This window comes from Salvelinus sp. IW2-2015, linkage group LG18, assembly GCF_002910315.2.
Source record: "Salvelinus sp. IW2-2015 linkage group LG18, ASM291031v2, whole genome shotgun sequence".
Taxonomy (NCBI): domain Eukaryota; kingdom Metazoa; phylum Chordata; class Actinopteri; order Salmoniformes; family Salmonidae; genus Salvelinus; species Salvelinus sp. IW2-2015.
The window spans coordinates 36740630-36761841 of NC_036858.1; the positions used below are offsets into that span (position 1 = coordinate 36740630).

Below are 21212 nucleotides of genomic sequence, written 5' to 3' on the forward strand. Positions count from 1 at the left end.
CAGAATCCCTGTGAAACGCTTTCGACATCTTGTAGAGGTCATGCCCCGATGAGTTTAGGATATTTTGAGGGCAAAAGAGGGTTCAACTCAATATTCATGTTCATTGTTTTTGTCAAAATTGCTCAAGCTCAGTAAATTTGCTTGGCAATCATTGATGGACAGAAATATTTAAACCTTGTCTCTGATTGATTTTCAGCCAGTTTTAAGTCAAGACTGGGTCACTCAACACCTCTTTAAAAGCCATTCTGGTCTATCTTCGGCTTTAAAATGTGTGGTTTTGTCCCAGTAAAAAATACAACTCTATCCCAGCGTTAGGTATTCAGAATAATCCTTTCATATTTGTTTTGATTCTGACAAACTCTCCAGTCCCTGCCGGTGACAAGCATACCCAGAACATGATATTGACACCACAATACTTGACAATACAGAGGGTTTCACTCTATACTGTGTTAAATTGGATTTGACCAAAATCTTACATATTCAATTTTTTATTTAGGCCACAAAGATCAGACTACCTTCTTTTCACTTTGTTATACTGGCTGGTGATGTGGAGTGAATGCAATGTTGTTAATCCACCCATTACAAGGCAATACTGACATTAAACAAAGCATTATTCTAGTCATATAGATTCTGASGTTAACTTACAAGGCAAAGCATGGACAAAGAGATGCTTACTAGGCCAGAAGCCTAGAAGCTTAGGCAATTAGAATTGATCATACAACCTTCCTCCGTGGACCTGATACAGGATAAGGGAGAAAACAAAGGCATTTAATTCCATTTATAACACCTGAAGGTGTAACCTTTCAACCATAAAACCAACCACCTTTGACCAATCAAATGATACCAAGTTTACAGTGTAACCTGACCACCAATGCCCAATCTCCACAGGGTGTCACAGKATTTAAAGGCTTGTGTGGGAGATGAGACCAATGTAAATGTGATAGAATTCCTGAGAGGACAATAAAAATAATTTGCATAATGGAGTAATTCAGAATTCACCCTGTACAGATACAAGTTACCACAGAGATAATACATCCATGTAGGTAGCATCAGATTTGTCCTATGTGAACACATTTCAGATAGATACCAAACATGGATACTATATCATTATTCTATCACTAATTCAATAGTCAGTCCTCTGGATACTGTAACAGWGAGATACATTTTGGCCCCTCAGAGGGGGAACGGCTGACTAGTTCTTGGGAATGGTCCATTCCTTGTGTTCCTGGACGAGCCTACACTAGAACCCAGGTATTTTCATAAATCTATAACCTCCCAAAACTCGTCCAGAGACTCTAGAAGCAGCAGGAACGGAGTGTGAACGTTGCCCAGAGAACTCTGTGTGAGTAACAGAACACAACGGCTATGACAACCTAAACCAGTTTTCAAATGTGGGGGTGGACACTTCTCAATAAAGAAATTAATTGGCCTAATTGAGAAAAATAATAATTCATTAATATAATTATGCCCGTACAAATTAGATAGTCATGATTTGCAGAAAGATTTGCATCTATAGATAGGTCTGGTCTTGGAGAGAATTACTGTACATGTTGAGTAATCATTTTCTCTGTATTAAAATGACCACAATTATAACTTCAGACAACTAGCTGTCTCAACCACGTAAGTTGTATCTAACGGTTGGGAAAATCTTTTTGCCTAAATTTGTAAGGTGAAGATGACATATCAGACTACCACGAGATAGTATCACATAGACAAACATGATTTAGAAAATTATTCTACTCTTTATTAAGTTTTTAATGGAGGCAGAGGCTCAACAAATCTAATTCCCTTGAACAAATTATTTGATTAGACTAGCTCTCTCCCCCACCACCACGACACACTTAAGAGGGAAACCCGACAGAAGTGAGAAGGAGAGAGAAAAAAGAAAGAGAGAGAAATGAACCAAAATTATGGGTCATTGTGCCAGCACAGTGCACACAATTTAGCATCGCACAGGTGCAGAGACTCCGCAATTACTGGCCAATTAATGCCAGTGGCGTGATTATGGTTATGGCTCCATAGAAATACAGTGGACCCAGTAAAAGAGGGCTTGGTAACTGAATTCCTGCTGGATTTGAGTGGCAGGATGTAAGAGTGTCTGTGGAAAGCTTAGATTCGCTCAGTGCTCCTTGAGTGCCTTAATTAAGCCTCTTCATCTAGCACTGAGTAAAGACAGATCTATCCTCACTACATGCTAAACTACTGAGGAAACGGGAGTATAACTGTACCTACTAAAACACTGCTAATAAAAGCAATCATCTAGCAGGTTTCAAATGGAGTAATTCAGCATGAATGGATACCTAAAGCCTTTATAATGATGGCTTGTGTGGACATTGAGGGAACAGTGACGTATGTGCCTGGGTTTTCTTCACCTGGCTGACGACAGGTATGATTCTAACCCTGTACTCCAATCCTTTATGACTGGTAGGTCTGGCACGTACGTGTGTACACGCACGGACTCACACACACAGACTGCCTGGCTGAGGTTGTTCATGCTGTGCCACACCTGCAGTGGTGGGTCTGGTGCCCACCGATGGTCCTGCCCACCCACAGTCTGATACAGACAACAATCACCACACACTGTTTTTGAAAAGACACAAAACAGGTATGTAGTATGTACGTATATGCATGCATTGTCTGTCTCTTGTTCTCTCTCTAATGTGCACACAAACTACAGAGTCTTTCTGTCCCTCATTCTATCCCACAAACACGCAGTGTGGCACATCTTGGCCCTGCAACAGAGCAGGCAATAATTACTCATTTAAATGAACATGTCAGGACAGCAGACAGACAAGCCCTTCCCCCACAACACACACGCACCAGATACTATTTTCGCAGCACAGGAGTGATCCATCAGCTGCCCAGCAGGCAGACAGGCTCCATACGGCAGAGCTGTACTGAGCTGGTCTTCTCTGTATGTTTTGCCATGTATCACACACACACATCAATAAAATACACACASCCACACACACATGTAGAGGCTCACATACAGCACACAGAACGAGAACAGCCGTCAGTGTCTAAGGCTCAATATTACTGTCTGACTGAGAATGTGTGTGTGTGTTGTACCTGTGGTGTCCAGGTCATTGCCGGTGGAACAGGTACCTCTGCGAAGCACTCTGTGGCCTCTACATAGTGCTGTGAATTGGAGGGGAACATGCCTTAACACCCCTCCCTGGGTACCTGTTAGCAATACTGTACAGTACACACTAAATATAGCTTATGAGCATAGTTTTCTTTTGCTATTTTACCTGTTGCTTTCTCACGACCATTTTTCAGAAGTTAAACCACGCCCTGTCCTTAACATCTCTTTCTTCATTTCTCTCCATATCATCCTTTCCCAGCCTGCCTGCCCCCCACCCCCCGACCCCACCCCAGCCACAACTCTCTATGCCAACCCCTACCTTCTATCCTCTGACTTGGGTAGGGGAGAGGGGCGGGCGAGGAAGCTGGGCCACAGGGGGAATTTTTACTCAGAGATGGGGGCTGGCTGGTGGGCACGCGGGCATTTGGGCACAGGGTGAAACCAACCACCTACTCTGGATATCATCAGGGCCAGCTACCCACCAAGCTGCGATGATGCCATCCGTCTCAGCACTCTCTAACCCAGCACTGCCACCCTGCTATACCCAGAATATGGCCGCTATCGCCAACCAAGATGTGCTCAAAGTGATCTAGATGTTGTACCTCCTCCATGCCCTTCTTAATCATTTTAAGAGGACCACAGAGATGTATTTCTACTAGATATGCCCACATGGTCTTATCTCACTCCTCTCCTCTGGTTTTGGAGGGTTGTATCATACCACTGAGTGTCTAAAGTGGATATCTCTACACTCCCATCTCACAGCGTGTTGGCACCTCTCACACAGACTTCCCCCAAAGTATGTTTGCCCTAGATATGTCTTTTAAACACAAGTACTTTATTTTAATACATGGATATTTGACTGTAATGTGTAAGCGTATGTCTTGTTTTTTTATATTGACTGTTATCTTACAATGTGTGTGTTTTCTCAATTCAGGCTTTAGTTAGTTTAACTGTAAGTGTACATGTGTGTGAGAATAAACTATCATAGCATACAATGAGTGTACAAAACAATAGGAACAACTTCCTAATATTGAGTTGCACCCCCCCCCCCCCTTTTGCCCTCAGAACAGCCTCAATTTGTTGGGGCATGGACTCTTCAAGGTGTCGAAAGCGTTACACAGGGATGCTGGCCCATGTTGTATCCAATGCTTCCCACAGTTGTGTCAAGTTGGCTGGATGCCCTTGGGGTGGTGGAAAATTCTTGATATACACGGGACAGCGTTTCAGTTTTTGACACACTCAAATCGGTGCACCTGGCACCTGTGCGCCTGGCAGCTACTACCATACCACGTTCAAAGGCCCCATTCAAAGGGGGTGCAACTTTGAAATTTGTGTGCATTTTTGTGAATTTGTTAGATACTACATCACTGTGGGAGCTAGGAAGACAGGCAATTCTCTACACCCGTAATAACATKTTCTAAATACTGTATGTGTGTGTGACCAAAAAAATCTGATTTGATTTAAATATTTTGTCTTGTCCATTCACCTTCTAAATGGCACAAAGACACAATCCATGCCTCAATTGTCTCAAAACTTAAAAATATATTTTTTAACCTGTCTCCTCCCCTTCATCTAGACTGACTGAAGTGGATTTAACAGGTGACATCAATAAGGGATCAAAGCTTTCACCTGGATTCCCCTGGTCAGTCTATGCCATGGAAAGAGCAGGTGTTCCTAGTGTTTTGTACACAGTGTACGTGTGTTCTCTTACCTTGGGCTTCAATTTGACGCTGACGACATGCTGTCGTCCTGAGGAGTTCTCAGCCCTAAGTCTCAGTGTGCGGAACTCTGTGTCAATGAACACCAGCGTGGGAACACACAGATATCCGTCACTCAGTTGGTCAGACACATACTGCATACAGAGGGGACGCATTCTCACACACAGGCCGAGTCAGAGGGGTTTAGTTTAGTAGAGGGAATGCACCTTGCTCCCATTATAGCCTATTAATCACTCCCCGAGAGAGGGAGTGGAACATCTACATTAGCYCTGTCCCTGTTCTGCCTCAGATCTCCCCTGATTTAGTGCACCATGTAGAAATCCCCCGTAGGTACAGATCTAGGACCAGCCTACCTTTCCCTAATTCTAACCTTAACCATTAGCGAAGGTAACGTCAAACTGACCTTAGACCAGTGTCTAGACTCTGGGGACTACTTTGTCTTATATTTACAGTGCAGTAATGGCACTGTTTCTGACGGATGCAAGTATGATGCTTGAAAAACGGACACATACATGTACACTGACACGTACTAACTCAAATCTAGAAATCAGTGGCAACATACAGACACACACACCGCGATGCAACACAGCACTTCGCTCTCCTTTAACCTAGTAAAATACGCACATAATTTATTATCTCACTCTTCATGTCCCTCTCACTCAATTCATCTCCCCTTCCCTCATTCTATTTTACTAGGGGTAATCTATAAAAAACAAAAAAATCTGCATATCAATATCACAGCTCCACTGTTGCGTCACAGTCCCATCTCTACTCTGCATTCACATGGGGCCTCCCGCCCCACATTAGCAGGGGCTGGCTGGCAATTGGCGTGATGGACACAGCGTGACAGTGCGATGCCCCACTGTGAAGACTGATGAGAGCCGAGCATTTGTAAAATATGACACTTAAATCACATCAATCAAAAAATCTAAATGGTAACAACAGGAGCGGAGCTGCTTCAAAAACAGGAAGAGATGACACGTGTGTCTAAGTGAGAAGTATATAGATGGAGCTAGCTTTAAACAGTGGTGAAATTGCCATTTGTTACAGTAATGATGAGAACTGAGGTGCTCCAGCTGCAATTCAAAAGTATTTGACATCTATGTAGAAAGCCATAGACAGTCAATTCTACTCACATGTGAGTTCATTCACATACTATTTCACCAGCAAGTACTTTTATGTTTGGATGAACTATCAAATGTATAGAACATGTCTCTGGTGTACTTATCCTGGAGGGAGGCTTGAGATTAAGTGAAGCCATAAAAACCTCCTCATACTTTAGGAAGGTGTGACAACCAATACCGATTACCATAAAAGCCAAATAGATGRATGACCATTTGTGGTAAAGGCAATCTATACGGTTTTAGGGAAACCTAAAGACAGATTGAAGAGCAATGATGTATGACCATTTGGGGTAAAGGCAATGTACAGTATATGGTTTTAGGGAAACATAAAGACAGATTGAAGACAGATTGAAGAGCAATGCACAAAGGTGCACACAAACACACATCTCTTATTTCAACAATGACACACACAAGAAACATTTATTTGCCATGAAAACTGGTGAATATGGAATCAAGATATGTCTATTTAATGATAACCAACGCGTATAAAAGCTGTGTTTAGGGCAGGGGTATTCAACCGGGAGGTACAGTGCATTCAGAAAGTATTCATCACACCCCCTTACGTTCTCCACATGTTGTTGTGTTACAGCCTGAATTTAAAATGGAGTAAATTGAGATGTTTTGTCACTGGCCTACACATAATACCCCATATTGTCAAAGAGGAAATATGTTTTTCTAAATTCTTACATTTGAAAATGAATTTAAAATGAAAAGCTGAAATTTCTTGAGTCAATAAGAATTCAACCCCTTTGTTATGACAAGCCTAAATAAGTTKATGAGTGAAAATGTGCTTAACAAGTCACATAATAAGTCGCATGGACTCACTCTGTGTGCAACAATAGTGTATAACATGATTTTTGAATGACTCATCTATGTACCCCATARATACAATTATCTGAAAGGTCCCTCAGTCGAGCAGTGAATTCCAAAAACAGATTCAACAACAAAGACAAGGGAAGTTTTCCAATGCCTCGCAAAGAATGACACCTATTGGTAGATGGTAAAAAAAAAACTACCTGACACTGAATATCCCTTTGAGCATGGTGAAGTTATTACACTATGGATGGTGTATCAATACACCCAGTCATTACAAACATACAGGTGTCCTTCCTAACCTCAGTTGCTGGAGAGGAAGTAAACTACTCAGAGATTTTATCATGATGCCAATGGTGACTTTAAAACAGTTAGAGATTTAAATGGCTGTGATAGGTGAAAACTGAGGATGGATCAACAACATTATAGTTACTCCACAATACTAACCGAATTGACAGAGTGAAAAGAAGGAAGCCTATACAGAATATTCCAAAACACCCATCCTGTTTGCAACAAGGCACCAAACTAATYCTGCAATTGTGGAAAAGCAATTCACCTTTGTCCTGAAAACAAAGTGCTATGTTTGGGGCAAATCTAATACAACATATTACTGAGTACCTCTCTCCATATTTTCAAGCAAAGTGGTAGCTGCATTATATTATGGGTATACTTGTAATTGATAAGGACTGAGGACTTTTTCAGGATAAAAAAAAAAACTGAATGGAGCTAAGCACAGGCAAAATCCTAGAGGAAAGCCTGGTTCAGTCTGCTTTCCACCAGACACTGGCAGATMAATTCACCTTTCAGCAGGACAATAACCTAAAACACAAGGCCAAATCTACACTGGAGTTGCTTACCAATAAGACAGTGAATGTTCCTGGGGTCCAAATTACAGTTTTCACTTAAATCTATTTGAAAATATATGGCAAGACCTAAAAATGGTTGTCTAGCAATGATCAGCAWCCAATTTCACAGAGCTTGAAGAATTTTCAAAAGAATAATGGGTAAATGTTGCACAATCCAGTATTCATACCCCTTGACTTATTCCACATTTTGTTGTGTTACAGCCTGAATTCAAAATTGATWAAAAATATTTTTTTCTTACCCATTTACACTCAATACCCCATAATGACAAAGCGAAAACATGTTYAAAAAAAGTAAGTATTCACACCCTTGATTCAAAACTTTATAGAAGCATCTTTGACGGAAATTACAGCTTTGAGTTGTCTTGGGTATGTCTGTATCAGCTTTTAACATCTGGATTTTGAGATTTTCTCCCATTATTCCTTGCAGATTTTCTCAAGCACTAGATGGTGAGTGGAGGTAAATATCAAACTTCAAGTCTTTCTACAGATTTTCAATGGGATTCAAGTCTGGGCTTTGGCTGGGCCACTCAAGGACTTTCATATTCTTGTTCTGAAATCATTACAGTGTTGCTTCGGCTGTATGCTTGGGGTTATTGTCCTGTTGAAGAGTAAATCTTTGTCCCCAGTCTGTGGTCTTTTGCACTCTGAAGCAGGTTCTCATCAAGGATTTAACAGTATTTGGCTCCCTCTCTCCTTACCATCTCCCAGTCTCTGCTGCTGAAAATCATCCTCATAGCATGATCCTGCCACCACCATGCTTCAAGGTAGGGATGGTGTTAGACAGGTGATGAGCTGTGCTTGTTTTTTTCCAGACATAGTGCTTTGCATTCAGGCCAAATAGTTACATTTGTGTCTCATCAGACCACAAAATCTATTACTCCAGGCGTGCTGTCATTTGCCTTTTCTCAGGAGTGGCTTTCATCTCCAATAAAGACCAGATTGGTGAGTTGCTGTAGAGACTGTTGTCCTTCTGGCAGATTCTCCCATCTCAGCCGAGGAACTTTGTAGTTCTGTCAGAGTGGTCACTGGGTTCTTGGTCACCTCCTTGACCAAGGTCCTTCTTGCCAGGTTGCTCAGTTTGGTTGGACGGCCAGCTCTAGGCAGAGTCTGGGTAATTCCTTTTTTTCCCCCATTTCCCACTGTGCTCTTGGAAACTTTCAACACWCTAGAAATTGTTTTATACCCTTTTCCAGATATATTCCTCATCACAATTTTGGAGATCTACGGACAATTCCTTGGACTTGGTATAGTTTCTGCTCTGACATGCACTGTCAACTGTGGGACCTTATAGACAGGTGTGTTTCTTTCTAAATCATGTCCAAACAATTGAATTGGCCAGAGGTAGACTCCAATCAAGTTGTTGTGACATCTCAAGGATGATCAAAGGAAATCGAATGTCCCTGTGCTCACTTTGGAGTGCCATAGCAAAGGGGTGTGAATACTTACTGAATGTAAATGAGATATTTCTGTATTTCATTTTCAATAAATTTGCTAACATTTCTAAAAACATGTTTTCACTTTGTCATTATGTGTACAGATGGCTGAAATCCATTTTGAATTCAGGCTGTAACACAAGTCAAGTGGTATGAATACTTTATGAAGGCACTCTACCTACAGTAGAAAAGAGGATATATTTGTTTATTTAACTAGGCAAGTCAGTTAAGAACAAATTCTTATTTACAATGAAGACCTATCCCAGACGACACTGGGATAGGACGACACTGGGCAAGAAGCGCACCACCCTATGAGATTCCCGGCCGATTGTGATGCAGCCTGGATTCGAACCAGGGACTGCAGTGACACCTCTTGCACTAAGATGCACTGCCTTAGACTGCTGCGCCACTCAGGAGCCCTTATATTTTCCCTGGGTTGCCAGTTTGCCTGGGAGGGGGTTCCTATGCAAGAAAAGTTTGAAGATCCCTGGTTTAGGGCATAGAGGGGGCAAGAGTAGAGATACTTGACTCCATATTCCCATTCATTAACTTATGACACACCTTCTCAAGGCAAAAAATAAAACTCAAGCCCATTCAAATGACCAAGCCTCTCTTACCTGCACCAATCAGTGGACAGAGCTAGTGAAAACTCTGGGCTATTAACGCTGCTGCCAATTAAGACACTAAACAAATCTRGAGTGCTTTGAGATACGCCCGCTGCTTCTAACGGTAATACAACATTGAAATTACGTTAACCTCGTTTACACATAACTTCACCCCCCTCCCTTCCCSCGATTAACCCTAAGAGAAAGGTCTTCAATCTAACCAATTTGCAATTGCCAATATCAAAATTGTAGCGGTGGTCATTAATGGGAAAAGTGGAAAATGAGTAGCTGGAGATACATCATCAGTGACAAAGAGAAGATGGTATTAGCTCTGGCTGTCACTCAGTAAGGCAGAGTTATTAAATGGGATCTGGCTTTAACTATTACTAAATAACTAAAAATAAGGACATTATTACAGTCAGCAGGGTTCGTATAGAGAGTTGCAAGTCAAGTTGAAGGACTTTCAAGTACTTTTTAAAGCTCTAATATTTATTTCCAAGGACCATCAATTTGTAATAGTTCCTATTATGCAATTGTTTTTAGTCGCCAACAGATGGCCGTGCACCCCCACAACCTCATAAAAAAAACGTACTATTCATCACTACCTTAAAAGTTCTACTCAATAATGCGTGTTTCACTACTTATTTACTACATACATAAGTGGTAAGTCAGGACTGATGATGTTGACTGATTTCCTTATATGAACTGTAACTAGGTAAAATCTTTGAAATTGTTGCATGTTGCATTTATATTTTGTCTTAACTGTACATAATATTATATTGCTTTTATATTTAAAGTGTCATTATACTGTATTTCACAAAATTGTTGGTCCACAAAGGTCTTTCTTACAAAAACAAGTAGTGCTGAAGTCCTCTCTCCTCCACTTTGAACCATAAGACATTGATATTGCATTATTAATTGCATTATTAATTATTAATTGCATTATTAATGTTAGTTCTCCATGCACATTTAAGGTCCAGTCATACTACCCTGTTCTGAACCAATGATAATTACCCTAAGTCCCTCTTTGTGGCATCTGACCACACAACTGAACAATAGTCCAGGTGTGACAAAGCTATGGCCTGTAGAACATGCCTTATTGCTAGTGTTGTTAAGAAGGCAGAGCAACGCCTTATTATAGACAGACTTCTCCCTATCTTAGCTACTGTTGTATCAACATGTTTTGACCATTACAGTTTACAAACCAGGGTTACTCCAAGCAGTTTAGTCACCTCAACTTGCTCAATTTCCATATTATTAATTGCAATATTTAGTTGAGGTTTAAGGTTTAGTGAATAATCTGTCCCAAATTCAATGCTTTTAGTTTTTGAAATATTTAGGACTAACTTATTCCTTGCCACTCYTTCTGAAACTAACTGCAGCTCTTTGTTAATTAAGTGTTGCAGTCATTTCAGTCAATGTAGTAGCTGACATGTATAGTGTTGAGTCATCGGCATACATGGACACATTAGCTTTACTCAAAGCCAGTGGCATGTCGTTAGTAAAAACTGAAAAACATAAGGGGCCTAGACAGCTGCCCTGCGGAATTCCTGATTATACCTGGATTATGTTGGCGAGGATTCCATTAAAAAACACCCTCTGTGTTCTGTTAGACAGGTAACTCTTTATCCACAATATAGCAGGGCGTGTAAAGCCAGAACACATACATTTTTCCAGCAACAGACTATGATTGATAATGTCAAAAGCCGCTCTGAAGTCTAACGAAACAGCCCCCACAATCTTTTTTATCATCAATTTCCCTCAGCTAGTCATCAGTCATTTGTGTAAGCGCTGTGCTTGTTGAATGTCATTCCCTATAAGTGTGCTGAAAGTCTGTTGTCAATTTGTTTACTGTAAAATAGTATTGTATCTGGTCCAAAAATTATTTTTCCAAACGTTTAGTAAGGGTTGGTAAAAGGTTGATTGGTCGACTGTTTGAGCCAGTAAAGGGTGCTTTACTATTTTTCGGTAGTGGAACAACTTTTGCTTCCCTCCAGACCTGAGGGCACACACCTTCTAGTAGGCTTAGATTGAAGATATGGCAAATAAGAGTGGAAATATCATCGCTATTATCCTCAGTAATTTTCCATCCAAGTTGTCAAACCCCAGTGGCTTGTCATTGTTGATAGACAACAATCATTTTCACCTTTTCCACACGCACTTTATGGAATTCAAAATTGCATAATTTTGTCAGTTAAACTTGGATGTGTAGTGTCTGTGTTTGCTGTTGGCATGTCCTGCCTAAGTTTGATAATCTTGCCAATGAAAATATAATTAAATTAGTTGGTAATATCAGTGGGTTTTGAGATGAATGAGCCATCTGAATCAATGAATGATGGAGCTGAGGTAGCTATTTCTCCAAAAAACTAATTTAAGGTGCTCCAATGCTTTTTACCATCATTCTTTATATAATGTATCTATATTTCATAGTATAGTTTCTTCTTCATTTTATTCAGTTTAGTCACATGATTTCTCAATTTGCAGTACGTTTGTTAATCGGTTGTGCAGTCAGACTTATTTGCCATACCTTTTGCCTCATCCCTCTTAACTATACCATTTTTACATTTCTCATCAATCCAAGGGGATTTAACCGTTTTTACAGTCATGTTCTTAACGGGTGCATGCTTATTAGTAGCTGGAATAAGCAATTTCATAAATCATAAACATAAAAATCTCTACAAACATATTGTATGACCTCTTATACACGATATTAGGCTCAGCCTTTGTAACTTTGGTTTTCCTAGATATGGCTACTATATTGTGATCACCACATCCGATGGATATGAATACTTCTTTAAAGCAAAATTCCGAAGCATTAGTAAAGYTGTGATCAATACCTATGCTGTTTGTAATTACCKTGGTAGGTTGACTGATAACCTGAACCACGTTGCAGTCACTGGTTACTGTTTGAAGCTTTTTCTTGAGTGGTCAGCTTGATGAAAGCCAGTCCATATTTAGGTCATCCAGAAAATATATATATCTTGAGATCACATACATTATCAAGCATTTCACACATGTTATCCAGATACTGACTGTTGGCACTTGGTGGTCTATAGCAGCTTCCCAAAAGAATGGGCTTTAGGTGGGGCAGATGAACCTGTAGCCATATTACTTCAACAGTATTTAACATGAGATCCTCTTTAAGCTTTACAGGAATGTGGTTCTGAATATAGACTGCAACATTGCCCCCATTGACATTTCAGCATTTTCTGTAGATCTTATAACCATGTATTGCTACAACTGTATCATCAAATGTATTATCTAAGTGAGTTTCAGAGATAGTCAGAATATGAATGTCATCTGTAACTAGTAAGTTATTGATTTCACAAACCTTGTTTCTTAGGCTACACATGTTAATGTGGGCTATTTTTATAACTTTTCTGGGATGCTTGATTATTTGTATTGCTTTACTGGGAAGCTTATCAGAAGTAGACATGCTCATAGCTGATAGCGTAGGGTGAGCTACACACAGAGAACACCGCCTCAGTGCAAACAGTATAACTCTGGTTCATAGGCACACGATTACTGCATACAATGGCTGTAGGATCAACAGAAGCATTCAGGGCAGTTAGGGGGAAATACATTAAGTTACTTAAATTGTGTCTGCCAACGTCCCTGGGATAATGTACATTTGCACAGCATTATGACAACTCAGTGACACAATGGTAGGGATTAACTGAGCTGGTCTTGGGTCATTGATAAGTCAATGTCTCAAAGCAGCCTTGAAATGCGTGAACAGGAGTCCAGGAGCCAAAATGATTTGGATAGACTCCGTCATTCCTGTAGAGCATATTCGGTTTCCAGAAGGTGTCGAAGTTATCTATACAAGTGATTCCAACAGAGCTAAAGTAATATTTTAGCCAGGTGTGTAATGCCAGTGGCKTGCTGTTCCTTTCACACCTTCGGCCCAATGATGGTACCAGACCTTAAATAATTGCCCACTTTTTGTAATCTTTCAGTGCTAGAATCAGTTCTTTAAATCAATCTTGCGAAGTTCCAAGATAGCCCCCCTGATGTCGTTTGATCTCACATGGTCTACGACAGTGTCAGTTTCCAGTAGCTGACATAGAATGGTTGGAAGCAGCCTTGTAGTGTCTTGTACTCGTGCTCCAGGATAGCATGGGGTTTTTACCATGGGAACCAAGATGTTTCTTATAGTAGAACTGCAGATGATGGCAGCTGGTGCAATGGCTGAGGATGTCCGGCCGTGGATGATGAATGGGACGGAGTCTCAGACAGCCTCACGGTCTGATGAGGGTGGGAGCTTGTCGGCGGAGTTTCCCGTTGGGCATAGTGGTGAATGAATGCTCGACTGACATGGCAAATCTGGGGGAGCAGGCGAACATAACGATTATACATGAATCATTCATGATTCCACTCGTTCAGAGGTAGGCACAATTAGAACTCAGATCAAGAAGCCTTCTGAGCTTTGATCAACACTGGGTACGCAATAATAAGTAGGTAAATGATCATTATCAAAATAAAAAGGTGAGTAAATACTATTTCACAAATAAAATGGTGCGTAAWTGGCGTTTGAGTGTGTTTACCCTCCACTACATCCCTGGATGGGTCTGGAAAAACCCCTTCATAACCATCAAGGATTGAATCTACATTTTCCTGGCGTTTTAGCTATCGATGTGATGTTTGGCGGCGCCTAATCAGTCAGTTCTGTACCTGCCTGGCTGAGTGGCAGTGTGGGTGGAATGAGCGAGCTCACCTGGCGACCAGAGCGCGAAACACGTGAGGAAATAAAACCTTGGTAGTCTGCCTGGAAATGGGATAAGTATGGAAATTAATTTGTAAGACATACATTTTTCATTTTAACATATTTGATCACTTTCTGTTCTCCTCTTTTCAAGGACCAACTTGAGAAAATGTCTGATTTTCAAGGTATTCCACTACTTGAATTTCAGAGTGACAAATTCAAGTACTTTAAGCACCTCAATCACCTTATGCAAACCCTGAGTCAGTTATTAATACAGTACAATATTGTCCAAAGCCTTTCTTTATATTGATGGTAGAGTAGCTGTAAGGTAATAATTTGTCACAGGCTGGTCTTATAGATCTCACTAGGAAATACTTCAGGTCATATTTGTAGACTCTGTGACTAGCGACCAGAGWTGTTCCTGGTCAGGTCACGTAGTAAAGAAAAACTCCTGTCCCTAGTCTTACTTGCTCCAGTACATACTTTTCCCAACCCTAGGTTCTCCATCTCAGTGATGAGCTGAGAGTAGTACTGTGGAGGGGGTATGGAGCGACACTCCAGCATGCTCTTCAGGGCCACTTCCTGGAACATAGAACACTTCCTGTTTACATTCAATCACCAGCATTTCAGTACTGTATGTATTATTATGACATTTAGGAATATGTCAATATCAATCTGAGGCAACAYCAGATGCTCTTACCAGGACAGTCTTCAGCTCCAAAACAAAGCTGACTAGATCAGGCGAGTGATGTCATCTCTGTGAAAAGACAAAAACAATGAGAAAAGAGACATCCCTAAATAGCTAGAKAATTTAGTGATACTGTAGTGTCTTCCAACAAACCAACTTGAAGGAGCCGTTTAAATCAAGGCCAAGGTTTTGATTAATGGAGCCTGTCACTAGGTTTAATAATTAATAATAGCTTAAAGCCTGTGAACATAATGAACTTTACAGCCCAGGGTGAAATATTAATCTAATCCCAACAACCAAGAGGGGACCACATAACAAATAGGGACATTTCTAAGGCAATGTTAATTAAGCAGTGGAAACTACTTTTTTAACAAGCAAGTCAAACACAGCAATGTACAGTCCACTAACCACTAAACAGTCCAGTCCACCTACTGGTGGAAACATCTTCATCTGAAAGAATATGGTCTCTCAATTGGTAGAGTTAAAGTGTTAGTGTAGATTGCCCTGTTTGTCTTACCTATTTTACTATATGCACATATCCACGCAATACCTGTTTCAGCTGCCAGCAGCATTGAAGCCTGCAATGCAGAACGATATGTAATAAATCATTGATTCCATTTGATCCAGGGGACTAGAGTACAATATAATTCATTCAGGGTACCAACGAAGACAAGCAACATGTATCATTAAGTTTGACACCACCATTCCTCTGCGCCAGTCTGTCAGAGATAGAGAGAGACAGAGAGACAGACAAACAAAGACAGACAGGAGGGACTGACACTGACAGACCATTCCTTGTTGTGTCTGTATCTCTCTGACACACACAAAATAGAATAAAGGGGACTTGTACTCAGATAGGTTAAGTTGATGATCTGGTGGAAGCAGTATTCTCGTTCTGAAGTCTCTCACTTAAAATAAAACAGCAACAAAAGTAGATCAAATAGGCCATCAGATCATCTTCAAAACATACACATTACCATGAGATCTGTTAACAAAATGGTTTGTTCTTCTGGCAACGTAGCATGTAATTAACTTAACCACAAATTCGCTGATGCTGTCTACATAAACAGCTGACTGTCCAAGAATCAATGCAAGGGCACGCGGCTACTACACAGCCAACACTACAAAATAATATCAAAGATATATGATCTCTTGGCTTGATTGTAGAGAAGTAGCAAGCTCAGAAACCATAACATGTTTGTCCCACCTGAACCATGACAAATCCATCAGACAGTTTTCTCCTTGTTGAGTGGTAACAACAGCGGTCTCTCTTTCACAATCAAACTCTCCATCCTTGACAGTTCGAAGTCAGCTGTGTGGTGGTCTAATGTTAACAACATAGTTAGCTGACCATGCTAGCATGTAAAAAACGTTCAAGTGTGCKGCTGCTTACTCACGTTCCTACCACTTGAACGTGTCTACACTTCAAGAACATTAAACTAAGAAAGCAAACATTGCGTTTGAGGCAAAGGTATTTCGGAAATACATGCTTTGCTTTTGTGTCACAAGCTGAAAACCATCTTCATTTTGGTTGAGTAGCTAGCCAGCTGATTGTTTTTCTAGGAAAATAGTAGTGTAACACGTCATAAGGCTATGGTTTGAATTGCAAAACTTGATTAGCCAGTAGCCAACTAAGCAGTGTTTTGAGTACTATTTGAAGTAGCCTAATTTGCAACTTTGACTGCAAATGCAGGGCTGCCAACTTTTGAAGATGGCTTGGAGTGAGATGTACTATCTTGAATGTCATTGGCTCCACCACCCCTAGCCGGGGGGGTGTGGGATTTTTTTGGTATGCTAATTTCCTGAAATTCTTGACATGGCTTTGGCGGGCCTATAACCAGGGTGAAAAAAATGTAAGAAAAAACTACACCTGTCAGGTGCATTCAGGATGCCTTGAACATTAAATTAACACTCAAAGTTTGACAACTTTGTTACTTTGAGATTTTGGGGGGGATGAAATTTAAAGTATGCTAATATTTTTTGGGACCTATTTTTTTAGGTGATTTAACACTATTCAGACAGTAATGAAATTCGATGGGGAGACAGGCAAATGGGAAGGTTGGAAGCAGGGAATGATCCCTGTTCTCAGGTAGAAAGTTGTATGCGACACGAGTCGGGGAGTATTATCATTACACCAAGGCTCTGCACCGGAAATATTAATGGTRGATGGCAGTGGGTAATCAAATCATAGATTGCTGTCTCCTTGAGCATAGACTGCTTTCTAGGTGYGAACACAAACATTTTGTATTTTGTCTTTAAAATAGGGCTGGAAGAAAATCCTGCTGGCTCTCCGGGAGGGTTGGTCACCCGTGATCTATGTTTCCCAAGTGCCGAGTGTTTGAAAATGTTCTTGTTATAACAAWGAATTTCTCAAAATCACCCATTCTTCAAGAAAAAAGTAATGAATATCAATATTCAGGTGGTTTATGCCTACTAGTTGAAGATCCTTGCCATCATCATACTCTACATAAACAAAATGTGATGCGTTTATGAGTTGTGATAAACAATACTAAAATGTCAAAAATTATATCTGAGGCTTGGAGCATTTTATATCCAATGCTTATTTGTATGACTTATGCAAAAACTGTCCATGAATGGCAGTAATAATATATAGCCTCATATAATTAATTTGCAAAGACATATCAGTAGGCATATCAGATTTCAAATATGTGATTACAGTCGCAATATTGGGAAGAAGTGGATTATTAAATGTTTGGGGAATAACAGTAGTCTTCTTGCTGACAAGCACAAGAGTTACCACATATCTAAGCCCATTGTTAAGAATGAGAATTGTTCCACTGATCAGACTAAATGAAGTAAATAGCTAATAAAATCTCCTGAAGACAAGATTACTTAAATCTTTACAAAGTATTGAATGGTTSATGGATGTTGCTGACTAGATAGCCTTCCCTGTAATGTTATTAGGTTATCCTCAAATTAGCTTTTTATGTACAAAAAAATGAATTTCACGGTCCAAGAATATATCAAAGTAGTAGCTAAGGATCTTTGGAAGGCAGAACTAGTCAATGTCAGCTAAGCAAAATGTGTGGAGGTATTTACAGTGGATATTCCTTTTTTATTCATTAAAAAGACAATATGAAAGGTACAGGGATGACATGGTAACATACAAGTATTGCTGATCATTTTGTAAACATAAGTTTCAAAAAAAATTATATTCTGTTCTATTCTATACTATTTTACAGGTAACATCTGTAGTTGACCCCTGATGCCCCCCACCTTGAGTCCCAACTCCCAACCTCAGATAACGTCAGTGCTTGACTTGGCAGGAGCTAAGTACCAGCACCTCAAATGTTCTATTGCTTGAGCACCTGTTCCTCTTACAGAATATTAGCTCAAAAGTATTGTGTAGCTCCTGCACCTAAATATAAACAGTAACAGCACCCAACTAGAGTACATAGCATGTTTTCCTTTGAGATGGCTATCGACATTGCGTTACTCTTTCATCTACATCTGATTTTAGACTACACTACATTGACAACTAAACAATCACACTGTCACATAATTATTCTACCAGTATCATTCATATTCATATAATATGACATCCATCAGCCAATAGAACATCTGTCTCTGTATCAATTTACATATGCATTGTCACAACATGTGGCATGAATCCCCTTTACTGTATTCCTATTCAAATTCAATCAAACCATGATTACTACAAAAGCCACCTTATTGCCGTGCTGCTATATGCAGGTTTGTGGCTTAGCTCCCTTTAAGCAAATATTTATCCCTCCAGCCAAGATGACTGTATTGCAGTTTGTGATTATATATGGGCTTGTGAGAGGAGTGTGTCAACTGTGCATGATACACAATGTGCCTGGAGAGATTGATATTTTGTCATCCACCTGCTTCAAAGCTGTAAAACCCAGCAGGCAGCAGCGAACGGAGAGACCTACCGAGGCTAGAAAACCCAAACAAAGAGAGACCTTACTGGTGCTGTTTACACATCTTTGTGGAGGAGTATGTGGGCTTGTGTGTTTTGATGCCACGCTCTAATGGCTGAAGGTTCCTGTCTCAGTGAAACGGGTGAGTGTTAAATGTCTTTTATTGTTTGGGGAATGCGAGGGAACAATTTAAGGCGATTTCAGCAAAAGAGGCTTTTCAGGAGAAGCCCTGGCACACACACTCGGTGCTGAAGGAAGCGATATTCTCCCTCTCTCTCTCTCTCTCTCTCTCTCTCTCTCTTCTCTCTCTCCTCCTCTCTTCTCTCTCTCTCTCTCTCTCTCTCTCTCTCTCTCTCTGTCCTCTCTCCATCATGTGCAAAGTGCAGCAGTCATGCAACACGGCTGGCTTAATAGCATTCAAAAAGAAAAAAGGCTTAAACAATTGAGCGTTGGAGAGTAGCCGGAGCTTGTGCATAGACAGTGCTGTCTCACTCTCGCTTTTCTCTCTCGTTCCGTCCTTCCTTCCGCAGCCTCCAGCGCAGGGCTCCACTCTGAGATAAATGATCTATTGTGCTTTGTTTATTGCTGGCCATGGTCACTTCTCTGGAATGTAATTGGCTGGAACTACAGTGAGTGGGTCCTGCACCCAGCTTTTTTGCCCCCTCCCCTCTCTCTCTCTCTCCTTCTCTCTCTCTCCTCTCTCTCTCTCTCTCTCTCTCTCTCTCTCTCTCTCTCTCTCTCTCTCTCTCTCTCTCTCTCTCTCTCTCTTTTCTCTCTCGCTTCTCTCTCTCCTTCTCTCTCTTCCTCTCTCTCTCTCGCTCTCTCTTGCTCATTCGTACAGATCCCTTTGAGGCAAGACATGAGCAGTGGTGCCTGGTCCAACACACTCTCTCTCCTCTTTATTTCTCTCTTTGTGTTCTGAATGATAATATATAGGACATATTCTTGTGCAAGAGCTGAAATGGGCATAACTACTATAAATGTAAACAAAAGTTACTGTCTAAAATGTAGGTTGCATTTGGTTTACTCTATTTGAGTTAATCTTTTGAATGCTGGTGTGATTGCTGGTATAACCTGTTTATCATTTATTTGACCACTTACCACGTATGTCATTTATACTTTCATCTCACATATCACATTTTTGTTGCCATTGTATGTCAGCTTTTTGGGTGAATGCTGATTGGCTGACAGCCGTGGTATATCAGACGTTTATCATACCATGGGTATGACAAAAACATTTTTCTACTGCTCTAATTACATTGGTAATAGCAATAAGGCACCTCTGGGGTTTGTGGTATATGGCCACTATACCACGGCTAAGGGCTGCATCCAGGTACTCCACTTTGTGACGTGCATAAGTACAGCCCTTAGCTGGGGTACATTGGCCATTTTACCACTCCCCTTCGGGCCTTATTGCTTAATTATAAACTGGGTGGTTTGAGACCTGAATGCTGATTGGCTGACATCAGCGGTATGTCAGACTGTTATATCATGGGTATGAAAAAAAATATGATTTACTATTCTAATTACATTGGTAAACAGTTTATAATAGCGATAAGGCACCTCGGGGGGTTTGTGGTACATGGCCAGTATATTACGGCTAATGGCTGTATCCAGGCACTCCGCATTGCGTCATGCGCAAGAACAGCCCTTAGCCATGGTATATTGGCCTTATACCACACCTACTCTGGCCTTATTTCTTAATTATATTATCGGACCCCCCCATCCAGCTACCCTGGTCTTTCAACTTCTTTTTTTGTTGTTGCCAAGATGTGTTCTGTTGTAAAGGCTTTTTAGAAATCCATGCTAGACAATTACACTGAGTAATTTAGCCTAGATCCATATGYTCTGAGTTACTAAACATTTGATCAGTGCAAAGTGTGAACCTGTTATTTTCAAGAGAGGATAAAGTATAATAGATAGAATGAAGGACACAGGAGTTACCTATCAAGTGGGAGAAACACAGGCAGGTCACTCGTGATATAAGTCAGTATTTGACGTCCATCCATGTCTGAGGATGTTGGGAAATGACATAGACACTGGCCATTAGGGGCAACAGTGAGCACTTTTACGTTCAAGTAGGATTCGGTTTGCTAGGGTGTTGTGGAAGGGGATGGCCTCTGATTCCAAAAGTTGCTCGAATCGCGATAGAAGGTTGTTTTAAACCCTAACCTTAACCCTAACCTAACCTTAACCCTAACCTTAAAAATTCAGAGTTAATGCCTAAACTTAACAACTTGAAATGTGACATTTGGAACAACTTCGAAATG

At 40.6% G+C, this 21212-nt stretch overlaps 1 pseudogene; it reads right to left on the minus strand.

Annotated features, from left to right (window-relative positions):
• Positions 1-1257: 1257 nt before the first annotated feature.
• LOC139029203 (E3 ubiquitin-protein ligase FANCL-like) lies at positions 1258-16329 on the minus strand (annotated as a pseudogene).
• Positions 16330-21212: the final 4883 nt, after the last annotated feature.